Source organism: Panthera tigris, chromosome X (assembly GCF_018350195.1).
Source record: "Panthera tigris isolate Pti1 chromosome X, P.tigris_Pti1_mat1.1, whole genome shotgun sequence".
Classification (NCBI taxonomy): Eukaryota; Metazoa; Chordata; class Mammalia; order Carnivora; family Felidae; genus Panthera; species Panthera tigris.
In genome coordinates, this window is record NC_056677.1 from 49,758,499 (window position 1) to 49,773,017 (window position 14,519).

The window sequence follows — 14,519 nt, forward strand, 5'->3', positions numbered from 1 at the left end:
TTTTAGGGGAAAAAAATTCTCAAAACATTCAAATTTGATAATATCTATAAACCAAAGAATTGTAAGAAGCTCAACAACTCGCAATTAAAGAAACATGAAGAAAACTACAAGGCACATTAAAATCAAAAGAGAAAGACAAAAAAGATAAAGAGAAAACTTAAAAAGCAGACACAGAAGAAAAAGTTTTGAATAAGCAAACAAAAACAAAAATGACAGAGATGTCCATTGGAAGCAATAGAAGCAGACCACAGAGCAACATCTTTAAGTAAATATATACACATGTATGTATAAATATTATATACATAATATATAATACATAAAATATGTTATATATTCTATATTTTATTTATTATTACATATTATATTATATTATATTATATTATATTATATTATATTATATTAAAAATATATACACAAGATTCCCAGGCTGAATTATATATTTTTTTTACCAGGATATCTTAAAATACAAGTTTTGAGTAATAGGATAACCATATCTGCACTCACCACATGTATTTAGTATTGCATTGGAGGTTCTAGAAAAGTTAAATAGGCAAGAGAATAAAGTAAAATGCACTCAAATTTGAAAGAAAGAAAGAAACCTAATATATTCATGAATTACATAAATCTGTATATAGAAAATCCTAAGGAATCCATAAAAAACTATTAAGCTAAAAACAAGTTCAGTAATATTGCAGAATACAAGGTTAATTTTTAAAAAACCATTGTATTTCTATTCACTTGGTGAAAAACAAAAAAAAAAATAAAATTAATTGTAATTGCATTTACAATACATTTGAAAATTATAAAACGCCTAGAAACAAGTTTTACAAAATAAGTGTAAACCTTATACTTTGAAAGCTATATTATATTGAAAGACATTGAGAAGATTTAAATAAATGGAAATACATCCTATATTTATGAGTGAGAATACTTAATATTGTTAAGATAGCAATATACTCCAAATTAATCTATATATTAAATCAATATTCTTAGGATAGTATTACGGATTGTAATGTGTCCCTCAAAAAAGATAGGTTGAAGACTTAACTACCAGTACCTCAGAATATGACCCTTATTTAGAAATAGGGCCATTGCAGATCTAAGCAAGTTATGGTAAGGTTATTAGAGTTGACTGTAATCCAATATAACTGATATCCTTAAAATGTAGAAATCTGTACATAGACATGCACAGAAGGAAGACAATATGAACATACACAGGGAAAATGGCAGGTGAAAATCAAGGACTGGAGTGATGCATCTACAAACCATGGAATGCTAAAGATATATGGCAAATGACCAGAGAAGGCCAGGAAGTGACAACGAAGAATTCCTCTACAGTTTTTAAACAGAGTGTAGTCTTGCCAATACCTTGACTTGCAAATTCTTGTCTTGGAACTTAAGGCAATATAGTTCTATTTTTCAGAGCCATTCAGTTTGTAGTACTTTATTAAAGTAGGAAACTAATACAGGCTGGTAATGTTGCAGAAAATAACTGCAGGTTCAGCACAATCTCTATGAAAATCCTACACTCCATTTTTGCAAGATTAACAACATAATCTTAAAATTTATGTGGACTCAGAGTAGCCAAAACAATCCTTGAAAAGAAAAACAAAGTTGAGAAGTCCAGAATAAACCTATACATTTATGCTTATCAATTGATATTTGACAGTGTTGAAGACAATTCAATAGGAGCAAATAGCCCTTTCAACAAATACAGATGAAAAGTAGGATATCCACATGCAAAAGTATGAAGTTGAAGCTCTACCTCATACCATATACTAATATTAACTCAAAGTAGATGACATCAAAGGAAGAATAAGTTAAAATCTAATAAATCAAAATGGAAAACTTTTGTGCTACAAAAAGAAAAACAACATCTATAAAGAAAAAGGGCAAACCAGAAGACAAGAAAAAATGTTTCAAATGATATATCTGAAATGATGCTAATATCCATAATATATAAATAAGAAAAAATTATAAATGAAGAGTAAAAATACAAATAATTCAGTTACAACACAGGCCAATTATCTGTATAGAAACGTCTCAAAAATGCAATAAATGCATGAATATGTGATCAACATGAGTCATTAGAAAATTGTAAATGTAAATTACAATGGAACTTTGTATCTACTAGAATAAATATAATCTAAGAAAAAGTAGCAAGTATTGGTGATAGTGAGGAATATACATATCATGCTGGTGGAAATATAAAATATTGCAAGTGTGTTGTAAAACATTGAATTTCTTCAAAATGGGTAAAACCTAAAAAAAATTATGCTAAGTGAAATGTGCCAGTCACAAAAGACCACATATCTTGGGATTTCTTTTGTATGGAATTTCAAGAGTAGGCAAATATATAGAGAAAGTAAGTCAATAATGGAAAACTAGGGCTGGGGGTATGGGGTATGAATTGGGAATGAGCGTGACTACTAACAGGTATGGAGTTACTTTTTGAGTTAAACAAAATAGTTTTGAATTGTAAGGATGGTTTCACAACAATGTGTATACACCAAAAATTATTGAAATTTTTACTTTAAATGGGTGAATTATAGGACATGGGAATATTTCATTAAGGCTGTTAATAAAGAAAAAAATAAAGAAGGGGCTCATGAAGGGAAAATAACCCAGGGTCCATAAATGTCATATTGTTAGTCTTTTAAATGGTAACTACACGTACACTACCAAAACTGAAACAGGAAGAAATAGAAAATTTGAACAGACCCATAACCAGTAAGGAAATCGAATTAGTAATTAAAAATCTCCCAAAAAACAAGAGTCCAGGGCCAGGTGGCTTTCCAGGGGAAATCTACCAAACATTTAAGCAAGAGTTAACACCTATTCTCTTGAAGCTGTTCCAAAAAAAATAGAAACTGAAGGAGAACTTCCAAACTCTTTCTATGAAGCCAGCATTACCTTGATTTCAAAACCAGAGAGACCCCAATAAAAAGGAGAACTATAGACCGGTTTCCCTGATGAACATGGATGCAAAAATCCTCAACAAGATATTAGCCAACCGGCTCCAACAATACATTAAAAAATATATTCACCACGACCAAGTGGGATTTATACCTGGGATGCAGGGCTGGTTCAATATACGCAAAACAATTAACACATCAATCAAAGAAAGTACAAGAACTATATGATCCTCTCAATAGATGCAGATAAAGCATTTGACAAAATACAGCATCCGTTCTTGATAAAAACCCTCAAGAAAGTAGGGATAGAAGGAGCATACCTCGAGATCATAAAAGCCATATATGAACAACCCAACGCTAATATCATCTTCAATGGGGAAAAACTGACAGCTTTCCCACTAAGGTCAGGAACAAGACAGGGATGTCCACTCTCACCACTGTTATTCAACATAGTATTGGAAGTCTTAGCCTCTGCAATCAGACAACACAAAGAAATAAAAGGCATCCAAATCGGCCAGGAGGAGGTCAAACTTTCACTCTTCGCAGATGACATGATACTCTATATGGAAAACCCAAAAGATTCCACCGAAAAACTGCTAGAACTGATTCATGACTTCAGCAAAGTTGCAGGATACAATATCAATGCACAGAAATTGGTTGCATTCCTGCACACCAACAATGAAGCAACAGAAAGAGAAATCAAGGAATCGATCCCATTTACAATTGCAACAAAAATTATAACATACCTGGGAATAAATGTAACCACAGAGGTGAAAAATCTATATGCTGGAAACTATAGACAGCTTATGAACGAAATTCAAGAAGACACCAAAAAATGGAAAAAGATTCCATGCTCCTGGATAGGAAGAGCAAATATTGTTAAAATGTTGATACTACCCAAAGCAATCTGCATATTCAATGCAATCCCTATCAAAGTAACACCAGCATTCTTCACAGAGCTAGAACAAATAATCCTAAAATTTGTATGGAACCAGAAAAGACCCCGAATAGCCAAAGCAATCTTGAAAAAGAAAACCAAAGCAGGAGGCATCACAATCCCGGACTTCAAGCTATACTACAAAGCTGTAATCATCAGGACAGTATGGTACTGGCACAGGAACAGACACTCAGATCAATGGAACAGAATAGAGAACCCAGCAATGGACCCACAAACGTATGGCCAACTAATCTTTGACAAAGCAGGAAAAAAATATCCAATGGAATAAAGACAGTCACTTCAGCAAGTGGTGCTGGGAAAACTAGACAGGGACATGCAGAAGAATGAGGCTGGACCACTTTCTTACACCATACACAAAAATAAACTCGAAATGGATGAAAGACCTCAATGGAAGGCAGGAAGCCATCAAAATCCTCGAGGAGAAAGCAGGCAAAAACCTCTTTGATCTTAGCCAGAGCAACTTCTTACTCAACACGTCTCTGGAGGCAAGGGAAACAAAAGCAAAAATGAACTACTGGGACTTCATCAAAATAAAAAGCTTCTGCACAGCAAAGGAAACAATCAGTAAAACTAAAAGGCAACTGACAGAATGGAAGAAGATATTTGTACACGACATATCAGATAAAGGGTTAGTATCCAAAATCTATAAAGAACTTATCAAACCCAACACCCAAAAAAACAAAGAATCCAGTGAAGAAATGGGCAAAAGACATGAACAGACACTTTTCCAAAGAAGACATCCAGATGGCCAACCGACACATGAAAAAATGCTCAACTTCACTCATCATCAGGGAAATACAAATCAAAACCACCATGAGATATCACCTACACCTGTCAGAATGGCTAACATTAACAACTCAGGCAACAACAGATGTTGGCGAGGATGCGGAGAAAGAGGATCTCTTTTGCATTGTTGGTGGGAATGTAAGCTGGTGCAGCCACTCTGGAAAACAGTGTGGGGGTTCTTCGAAAAACTAAAACTAGAACTACCCTATGACCCAGCAATTGCCCTACTAGGCATTTATCCAAGGGATACAGGTGTGCTGTTTCAAAGGGACACATGCACCCCCATGTTTATACCAGCACTATCAACAATAGCCAAAGTATGGAAAGAGCCCAAATGTCCACCGATGGATGAATGGATGAAGAAAATGTGGTACTTATATATATATATATATATATGCCAAGATATGTGGTCTTATATATATAAATATAATATAATATATATATTATATATATATTATAATATATATTATATATTATATATAATAGAATTATATATAAAATATATATTACATATTATATATATTATATATATATAATTTATATATATATATATATATATATATATATATATATAAATCCCAAGATATGTGGTCTTACATATATATATATAAGATATGTGGTACATATATATATATATGTGTGTGTGTGTGTATGTATATGTACATATATATATGTATACATATATATATAACGGAGTATTACCCGGCAAGCAAAAACAACGAAATCTTGCCATTTGCAACTTTGTGGATGGAACTGGAAGGTATTATGCTAAGTGAAATTAGTCAGTCAGAGAAAGAGAAATATCATATGAATTCACTCATATGAGGAGTTTAAGAGACACAAGAGATGAACATAAGGGAAGGGAAACAAGAATAATATAAAAACAGGGAGGGGGACAAAACAGAAGAGACTCATAAATATGGAGAACAAACTGAGGGTTACAGAAGGGGTTGTGGGAGGGGGGATGGGCTAAATGGGTAAGGGCACTAAGGAATCTACTCCTGAAATCATTGTTGCACTATATGCCAACTAATTTGGTTGTAAATTTAAAAATAAATAAATAAACAAACAAATAAATAAATAAAATTAATAATTAAAAAAAAAACTATTGGGACTACAGCAAAATTAAAAGCTTTTGCACAGCAAAGGGAGCCATCAACAAAACGAAAAGAAACCTACTGAATGGGAGAATCTATTTGAAAATTATTTATCCAATAAGGGGTTAATATCCAAACTGTATAAAAACTTATACAGCTGAACAGCAAACATCAACAGCAAACAGTCTGATTGAAAAGGGACAGCGGACCTGAATAGACATTTTTTTTTTCCTAAGGACATACGGATCGCCAACAGACACATGAAAAGATGCTCCATATCATGAATCATCAGAAAAATGCAAATCAAAACCACAATGGGATATCACCTAGTCACACTATTTAGGCAAGAAAACAGAAAAGAAAGGCATCCAAGTCACAAAGACAGAAGTAAAATTACCTGTTTTCAGATGACATGATCTTATATGTAGAAAAAACCCCAGGGAATCCAAAAACGCTGTTAGAAGTGATTAATGAGCTTGGTAAAGTACCAGGTAACAAAATCAAGATAGGAAAATCAGTTGGTCTCTATACACTAGCAGGAAACTGTCTGAAGATTAAATTAAGAAAACACCACCACTTCCAACAGAAAATTAAGGAATAAAATGTTTAGGAATAAACTTAACTAAGGTGGTGAAAGACATACACTGAAAACTACAAAATACTGATGAAACAAATTAAAGAAGACACAAGTAAGTGGAAAGATATGCCATGTTCATAAATTAGAAACGTAATATTGTTAAAACGTCTGTACTACACAAAATGATCTACAGATTCAATGCGGTCCCAGCAAAATACCAATGACATTGTTCACAGGAATAACCAAAACACAATCCTAACATTTGTATGGAACCACTAAATACCGAACCCCAAATAGCCAAAACAACTTGAGAAAGGATAACATGCATGGAGTCATTGCACTTCTTGAATTCAAAATACATTACAAAACAAGCTTAATTAAAACAGCATGGTATTGGCATAAAAACAGACATATAGACCAATGGAACAGAATAGAAATCCCAGAAATGGCCAACTGATTTTTGACAAGGGTTCCAATAATACACAATGGGGAAAGGATGGTCTCTCCAACAAATGGTGCTGGAGAAAAATGGATATCCACATCCAAAAGAATAAAAATAGACCCTTATATTTCACCATACCAAAAAATCTACTCAAAATGAATTAAAGATTTAAATGTAAGACCTGAATCTGTAAATCTCCTAGAAGAACACTTAGGGAAAAAGCTCCATGGCATTGGTCTAGGCAATGATTCCTTGGACATGACACCAAAGCACAATGACAAAAGTAATAATAGACACGTGGGAATACATCAAACCAAAAAATATCTGCATGGCAAAGAAAACAATCAACAATGTGAAAAGGCAACCTATGGAATGGGAGAAAATATTTGGAAACCATATAGCCAAAAGGGGGTGAATATCCAAAATATATTGGAAACTCCTACCAATCAAACAAACACCACAAATAACCCAATGAAAAAATGGGCTAAGGATCTGACTAGGCATTTCTCCAAGAATATGTACAAATGGTCAAACAGTTTATGAAAGGATGCTTGGAATCACTAATCACCGGAGAAATACAAATCAAAACCATAATAAGATATCACCTAATACCTGTTAGGATGGTTGTTATTAAAAAAAAAATGATAAGACTTGTTGGTGAGGTTATGAAGCAATTTTAACCCTTGTACACTATTGGTGGGAATACAAAATACTGCAGCTGCTATGGAAAATAATATGTAGAGTTTTCAAAAAATTAAATATATAGCTAACATATGATTCTGCAGTCCCACTTCTGAATCAGAATGTCAAAAAGATTTCTGCACTCCCATAAATCATTGCAGCATTATTCACAATACTCAAGATATGAAAACAAACTACATGTTTATCAACAGATACCTTCATAAAGAAAATTTGGTATATACACACAACGGAATACTATTCAGCCTTAAAAACAGGAGGAAATCCTGTCATATATGACAACATGGATGTGCCTGGAGGACATTATGCTGAGTGAAATAAGCCAGTCACAGAAGGACACATACTGCATGATTCCACTTGTATGAGCTACCTAAAATAGCTTTAGAGAAACAGAGATAAAAATGGTGGTTGGCAAGAGCTGGAAGGAAGACGAGAGGTGGATTGGTGTCCAATGGGTATAAGGTCAACAGTTGTACAAGATTAGTAGGCCCCATAAATCTGCTGCATGACTTCGTGCCTATGGTTAATAATACTTCATCATGCACTTAAAAATGTGTCATGAGGGTAGACAAAATGTTAAATGTTTGTACCACAATTTAAAAACTGTAGTATGTAACATACAATGGAGTGCTATTCTGCCTTACAAAGGAATAAAATTCTGATACATGCTGCAATGTGGATGAACCTTGAAGACATTATGCTAATTGACATATACCAGCTACAAAAGGACAAATACTGCATGATTCCACTTACATGAAGTACATACTATAGTCAAATATAGAGAGACAGAGTGTAGTACAGTGGTTACCAGGGATTAGGGGTAGGGGAGAATGGAGATTTGCTGTTTAATGGGTACCGAGTTTCAGTATGGGATCATAAAAAGTTCTGGAGATGGATAGTAGTGACGGTCGCACAACAATGTGAGTGTACTTAATTCCACTGAACTTTACATTTAAAAGTGGTTAATATGGTAAATTTTACGTTATATATACATATACATATATATATATATACATATACAAATATATATACACATACATATGTATATATATACATACATATGTATATATATATACATATACAAATATATATATATGTGTGTATATATATATACATATGTATATATATATTTGCCACAGTAAAAATAAAGCATAACTGCTCTTTAAACAAAATTATAACAATGTGCTGTGGAGTTTATAAAATACGTGGCAGTAATATATATGGCAACATAACATAAAGAGCACATGGGGAGGAATGGAAGCTTACTACTATGAATTTTTAGCAGTACTTGTGAAGTGGTATGATGCCCCTTGAAGGGAGACCATGATAAAGCAAGACTGTGTATTATAAACCCTGAAGCAACCACTAAAATAGTTTTAGCTAGTATGCCAAGAAGAGAGAAATTTGAAATCATTAAAAAAATGTTCAATTATTCCAAAATAAGTTTTAAAAAGAGGGAAATGGTAAAAAAGGAAAGATTGGAAGGATAGGGAATGATCAAACGATGTGCCAACTAAAATAAACATAGTGTAAATATGAAGACACCGTTTAAATTTAAACGTAAAATTATATTATATATATTACATATAATATACTAACGGTGATCAAAAAGAACCTGGGGGTGCCTGGGTGGCTCAGTCAGTTAAGCGTCTGAGTCTTGATTTCTGCTCAGGTCATGATCTCATGGTTCTTGAGATCAAGCCCCACATCGGGTTCTGTGCTGACAGTGCAGAGCCTGCTTGGGATTCTCTCTCTCCCTCTTTCTCTCTCTGCCCCTTCTCTCTCTCTCTCTCTCTCTCTCAAAATAAATTAAATAAACATCAAAATGAACCTGGAGCAGCTATATGAATCTCAGACTCAAGAAGACATAAAAATCCTGGACATTTCTGCATCTAACAGAGGTTCAGCATGCAAGAAACGAACAAACAAACAAAAAAACTAATGAGGTTACAAGGAGAACTAATAAAATCCACAGTTATCGTTGGAGATTTCAACAGTCCTCTCCCAGTAATAGAACAATGGAAAGAAAATCAGCAATGAGGTAGAACTGAGCAAGGCCATCAATCACATGAAACATATTGACATTTATAGAATATCTCATCCATAGAAAGGAGAATACAAATTATATTTAAGAGCATATGGAACATTCACCAAATTAAATCATATCTTGGTTCATGAAACAAGCCTTACTAGACTTAAAATAATGGGAATTCAAAAAAAAAGTATGTTCTCAGACTACGTTGAAATTAAAGTAGAAATTAATAAACAGAAAAATCTAGTAACACTTGGAATTAAACAGCACACCTCTAAGTAACCTGTGGGTCAAAAAGGCAGTCTCAATTGAAATTAGAAACTAGGTTGAACTGAACAATAATTAAAATACAAAATATCAAAGTTTGTGGGATGCAGCTAAGGCAGTGTTTACAGAGAAAATTGTAGATTTAAATGCTTAAGTTAGAAAAGAAGAAAGGACTCAAGTTAGTAACCTAAGATTCACTCCTAGGAAAGGATAAAAAGAGGAGCAAAGTGAAATCAAATCAAGCAGAAAGAAGAAAATAAGACAGAAGCCAAAATCAATGTGACTGAGACAGAAAAACAATAGAGAAAATCTATGAAACAACAAACAAAAACTTATACTTGACTTGGAAAATATTAGTAAATTGGTAACCTCTCACAAGAATGACCAACATAAAAGGTGTGAAGATATAAATATCAATATAAAGAATGAAAAAGGAGATGTTGCTACAGACTTGGAAACATTAAAACAGGATATTGCAAACAACTCGATGTTGAAAACTGGACAATCTAGGTAAAGATGCACTAATTCCTCAAAGAACAAAAACTACTAAAATGCCCCCAAGATCAAATAGATAACACGAATATCCCTGTAACTGTTAAATAAATTGAACTTGTAGTCAAATACATTTTGAAAAGGAAATCTCTTGGTACTCATGATTTCCTTGGGAGAAACTTCCAAACAGTTAAAGAAATAATACCTACCATATACAAATGTGCAAAAAATTGAAGGGGAAGGAATGCTTCAAAACTCCACAACTTATTTTGAGAGGCTGAAGTTACCCGGATACTAAAACCAGATAAAGACATTACCAAAAACGTGATCTATAGTCCAATACCCCAACACCTTTAGAACATAGATGCAAAAAATTGTCAAAAGAATGTTAGGAGATCATATCCAGCACAATATTATAAATAATGATACACTATGACCAAGAGAAATATAGGCTGTTTCAATGTTTGGAAATTAATCAGTGTAATCCATCATATTAACAAATTAAAGAAGCAAAAACACACGATTATCACAATAGATGTGGGAAAAGCATTTGACAAAGTGCAACATGCATTCATGATTAAAATTCTCATCAAAGTAGGAATTGAAGTATACTTCCTCGAACACATAAAACACATTTACAAAAAAAAACCATGCAGCTAACATTATACTTAATGTTAAATTACTGAATTACTGAATGCATTTTCCCTGAGATCAGAGGCAAGGTAAAGAAGTTCCTAACATTGCACTGAAAGTCTGAGTCAATGGAATAAGGCAAGAAAAGGAAATAAAAATGCATACAGTTTGGAAAGGAAGATGTAAAATGATTCTTACTCACAGTCAATATGATGGTCTACATAGAGAAGAAAAAATAATCTAAAAAAGAACTTCTAAAACCAATAAGGCAGTTTAACAAGGTGGCAGGATACAAAGTCAACACACCAAAATCAAACTTACTTCTATACCCTAGAAATGCACAATTTAATGCAAAAAATGAACCTCACATGAATCTGACACGCAGAAATGAACTCAAAGTGGATCAAAGTTATAAACATAAAACTATGAAACTTTTAGAATAAAACAGAATAAACCATAATAAATTAGGATTAGGCAAGGACTTCTTAGATGTGGTATCAAAATAATGATGTGTAAATGAAATCACTGAGAAATTGGGCAACTTTGAGGTTGAAAACTTTTGTTCTACTTAAGACACTATTAAAGCAGGAAAGAATAAGCTTCAGCCTAGAAGAAAACATTTGCAAACCAAATATCTGAAACAGGATTTGTATACAGAATATGTAAGGAAATCTCAAACCTCCTCAATAAGTAAACAAACAACCTAGTCTGCTGTAAAGCGAGCAACAGACACGGTAACTTCAACCAAGATGATATAAGGATGGCACATAAGCACATGAACAGTGTTCAACATCATTAACTATTAAGAACATGCAAACAAAATTAGCCAACCCACACCTAGTTGGATGACTAAAACCACACACACACACACACACACACACACACACACACGTGTAAATCATTCTCAAAGTGACAAAATTATACTAATGGAGAATACATCAGTGGTTGCTGGGGGTTGGGCCCAAGGTGGTGGTGATGGAATAGTTGTGTATCCTCGTTGTGGTGATGGTTACACTAATCTATACATTTGTTAAAATTCACATGCCAAAGGGAAAATAAAACAAATTTTACAGTGTGATAATTTGTGAAACTAAAAATTAAAAACCTATGCACACACATACACACACACGATATACCAGTACACACCAATTAGAATGGCTATAGTTAAATGTGCTGATTTTATCAAGTGCTGGTAGGGATGTAGAACTTGAATACACCACTGGCATAAAATGTAAAATGTTACAACTACATTGGAAAACGTGTTTGGCAGTGTTTTAATCAATTTAAGCTGCCGCAACAACATACCACAGACTGAGTGGCTTATAGGCAACAGGAATGCAGTTGTTACAGTTCTGAAGGCTAGGCTGTCCAACATCATGGTCACCTTTTGGCAAGAGCCTTCTTCCTGGTTTGTGCCGGGTGCCTTCTCACTGTATTCTCACTTGGTGAAAGGGGTGAGCTAGTTCTCTGGAGCCTCTTTTACAAGGACATTAGTGCCATTTTTGAGGGCTCTACCATCATGACCGAGTTACCACCTAAAAGTGCCCCCCCGCAAATACCACCACCTTGGGCATTAGGATTTCAATATGTGAATATCGGGGGGACACAAACATTCAGACAGGCAGTTTCTTAAAATATTACACATACACTTGTCATATGATCTGGTCATTCTACACCTAAGAAATTGCCCATGTGAAAGGAAAGCATATGTATATGAGTGTCCAGAGCAGCTTTATTTGGAAAAAAAAAAAAAAAACAATGAAACATTCCTAATGTCCATCAACACATGAATTGATGGAAATTAAAAAGAAAAAAAAGAAAAGAAAAGTAGTATTTCCATATAATGGAATGCTCCTAGCAATAAAAGGAAATTAACTATTGATACACACTACAACACCAATGGATTTCAACATGGTGAGTGTAAGAAGCCAGAAAAAAAAATGAGTATACACATTATTATTAAATTTATTTGAAATTCCAGAAAATGCAAACTAATGTATATTCACACAAAGCAGATCAGTAGCTGCCTGGGGACTGGAAAGAGTGAGGAGAGGCAGGAGCCAGGGAGTATAAAGGAGAAGGAGCAGGAAATTCATCACATGGAAATGTCACATCGAAATGTACCCCTTGGTGTGTGTGTGTGTGTGTGTGTGTGTGTGTGTGTGTGTGTAAGGAAAAGGCAATAAATAGGATTACATGGAGTGCCTCCAAGTTGCTGGCAAGATCCTAGTCCTTAAGGAGGGTAGCGATCACACATTCTGCCATATTAATGTACAAATGAGAAAATAAATTAGTTTTATATATGCTTCTATATTTGTGAGACATTTAAGAAAATGTATGTAAACACCAGAATAATAGATAGATAAATAGATAGATAGATAGATAGATAGATAGATATATCTACCTAGCTATTTCCTGCTACCACAGTAATAAAGGCCACTGTCCAAGTTCCTCTCTGTTTCTCCCTGTGAGTGACCTCATGTGGCCCTGTGTGGTGTGCCATGCCTTCCATCCTCTGAGGGACTAGGAGTAATAAACTCTTCTTTCAAAGGCAGTTCTCTCCCTTTCTGTCATTTTACCATACCTGATTAAAGCTAATCCTGGGTACATGTTAAAACAGAAGGCTGGCAAGTCCAAAACCTGTAGGGTGGGCTGTCAGGCTGGAGACCAAGGGAGAGCTGATGCTGCAGAATCCCTCCTGATCAGGAGGAGGTCTGTTCAGGCCTTCAGCTAATTACATGATACCCATATGTATTAAGGGGGACGATATGATTCACTCAAGGTCCACCTATTTAAATGTTAAATCTCATTCAGAATACCTTCATAGAAACATCCAGAACAAAGTTTGACCACATATGTGGACACAGTGGCCCAACCAAGTTGACACATAAAATTAACCATCACAAGTCCACCTCTGGTCATCTTGGTACCCATATGCATCCCCTTAAGATGTACTTAATCTTCAAATAAAGACAGTAACAAGGTCATACTTCTACCTATCATGATACAATTATCCTGCGTACAAACAAAAACACACTATCCCTTTCACCACAAGAGGATGCAAAGTCATTAAGAGATGTTTACTCTCTCTCTGATATCCTCTAACTTAACTACTATGATGCAAATGTGACAATGCTTAAATTATATATCAGTTCAATGTATCTTATGTCATAAGATAAGAGGATAACAGAAGGAAGAAAAAGTTATTAGACAGACAGGTATAAATGCAGGAACATATTTCTAACAAAACAAGGAAGAAATACTCATAACAATTAATGTTTCCCTTTCTGTAACTAGTCACGTGGCCATAGCTGGTATTCATAACTACCTTCTTTTACTAACTCATTCCACATTTCCTTTGTCCTCAGCAAGCACCTCAGCTGGCCATGGTTCTTTATCTGGTAGGGTATCCCAGGCCTTCATTCCTGAAGGACCTGGGCCATTAGTAGTCCTTCCTGAATTTGGTTGTTGTAGTTTTCCATTGAGCTTAATTACAGGGCATGTTATTACTAAGGGAGGCCTTAAGGGGCCTCCTGTATTCTAGACATACTCTTCCATGCCTCTCTTGTGGAGTGACAGTCCAATTTCCACTTGGTGGTCAGGATCAATAACTTCAGTCAG